Source organism: Gossypium arboreum, chromosome 11, assembly GCF_025698485.1.
Source record: "Gossypium arboreum isolate Shixiya-1 chromosome 11, ASM2569848v2, whole genome shotgun sequence".
In the NCBI taxonomy this organism is placed as follows: Eukaryota; Viridiplantae; Streptophyta; class Magnoliopsida; order Malvales; family Malvaceae; genus Gossypium; species Gossypium arboreum.
This window is the reverse complement of record NC_069080.1, coordinates 43,523,865-43,526,338: the sequence shown is the minus strand read 5'-3', so window position 1 is coordinate 43,526,338 and position 2,474 is coordinate 43,523,865.

The following is a 2,474-nucleotide window of genomic DNA, read 5'->3' as shown; positions in this document are numbered from 1 at the left end:
AAATCCTGAGATGATCTTGTGTCGAGGGTTCAAAATATTGTATCCAATCGTGCTGGATGTAATGTTTTATTCCTTCTGAATGAGAGAATCTCGACATCCAGTTCAAGTTATCTAAACGTTTTAAAGGAATTGTATTTTAAATTTTTTTTCCACATTTTCAACATTAGGACGTTAATTGATCAATACGGTACCAATTTTGGGCGTTGCGAGGGTGTTAATCCTTCCTCGCGCGTAACTGACTCCCGAATCCGTTTTCTAGTTTTTCATAGACCAAAAACATTGTTTTAATAAACCAAAAATGCTTTATTAAAATGATCGATCACAAGGTGACCCAATCACACCTAAACAAAAAGGATTGGTGGCGACTCCATTTTCGTTTTAAAGTCGACCCCCGTTTTTCCAAAATAAAAATGGTTTCGACAGCTTGGTGACTCCACTGGGAAATTTGAAATTTGGTTTTTAACATATGATCCTTTCATTTGCATTTCGTGGGTTTTATGGTTTTCGTTATGTTATTTATATTTTTGAGTTTTGAGTTTTTATGTCCTCTTGCATTATATATTGCATGACTGTCGTGGTCATACCCTTTAAGTTGGAGTGAGAAACTATGCCTTCGTGAGGTTTTCACCTCCGCATGGGCTAGTGGACTGCTTCCGGGGTACATTAGTACCTATGTCTTCGTGAGGTTTTCACCTCCGCATGGCCATAGGGAAATGTATTCCCCTGAACCGAACTCGATCCGTATGAGCCTATAATGGGTGAGGGTTGAGGAACCTGCTGGTTCGGGTACCCTTTTCTTTAGAATTGAGCCACATATAGTGAACCCTAGGAGTCCACCCTAGATAGAGCTATGTTGAACCGTGGCGATTTCCTAGATAAGTGTTTTACTATTTTCTATTTGCTTTGGATTTTATTATTCGATACTAACTCGTTGTGTTTTGATGTGGCCATAATTGCATATCATTCCATATTTAGGGAGGTGTCGATTCTTATTCAGTTACTAAGTTAGAGAGCTTGCTATGGAGAACGAATTCCTTGATAAAGTAAAAGGTAATGCTGTTGTCTGTATATGGTCAGAAAAGATGCAACTTGAGAAAGGGGATAGCCTGGCTGAGGGGTATACATCAGAGTTATGGGACTTCACCCGGATCAGCGTGACACAGAATGAGTTCCAAGAATTGAGGAATATATGGGCCAGTTGGGGTGATGAGGATAAGCAACTGTTCTATCAAAATTTCGGTGACCTACCCTACCTACTTGACGTTAAGGTAGACAAGAACTTGTTCCGAGCTATAACTCAGTTTTGGAATCCTGCGTATAGTTGTTTCACTTTTGGGAAGGTAGACTTGGTGCCTACTGTGGAGGAGTATACAACTTTGCTTCGTTGTCCAAAAGTTCAAATTGATAGAGTGTATTTTAGGGCTGCTAATGCCCAACCTTTTGTAAAGAAATTGATGAGTATCACCGGAATGAGCGAATAGTGGGTTACTGCCCGAATACAACAAAAATGTGAGGGTAAATGTATTCCTTGGGTGTTTTGAAGAATCTGATCGTAACACATCCAGACATAAAGAAGAGGGTTGACATATTCGCCTTAAGTATCTATGGTTTGGTAATTTTGTCCAAGGCTCTAAGGCATATAAACGAAGCAATTACCGATTTATTTGATCGGCTTGGCAAAGAAGCCACACCAGTGCCGACAATTCTAGCTGAGACGTTTAGGTCCTTGAGTGCATGTCGGAAGGCAGGCGAAGGCAGGCGAAGGCAGATTTATAGGGTGCGCGCAGTTATTGTCAGTATGGTTCCATAGCCATTTCTAGAAGGTGGATAAAGTTTTTTATCGGGTTTTCTCCGAGAATTATTCCCCGCTAAAGGAGATAATCGCCATGCCTAGGAGAGACGATATATCAGAGGAGAATTGGATCGCGCTCCTTCGAAATCTCTAGGAAGAAGGAGTCGAGTGGAAAGCTCTCTGGCTAGTTCCTGATGAGATCCTCTATCAGTGTGGGAGTTTTGATTGGGTACCTCTGCCTAGAATTTGGGGAGGGCGTTGAATGGCTTCCACGATTGGATGAGAATACAGGAGCACAAGAAGGCGGAAATGGATCCTGCAAGTCGCCGGAAGACGATCCTACTCAGACTCTTCCAATCGACGTCTATATGCCCCTTTGCTCGTGTTGAGGCAATATAGATCGAGACAGTTTGTACTGATAACTCATGGGTTAGCTCAGAGTGAGTTCTCGTATAGGGGGAGCCATTATAAGAAAAGAATCTGAGAGATTGCCGATGCCTGGAGACAGACACTTCAGATGAAGAGGTTGGCGGTAGGTTTGATGACAACCCCAAAATATGAGGGGTGGTTGCACAGAAGGATCAATGATAATATCTCTCAGCCAAGTTTAGGAGACGTCAAATCGATGGATGAATACCTACAAGTAATTCCTTCCGAGCTAGAGATCATCAAGTAAGACTTT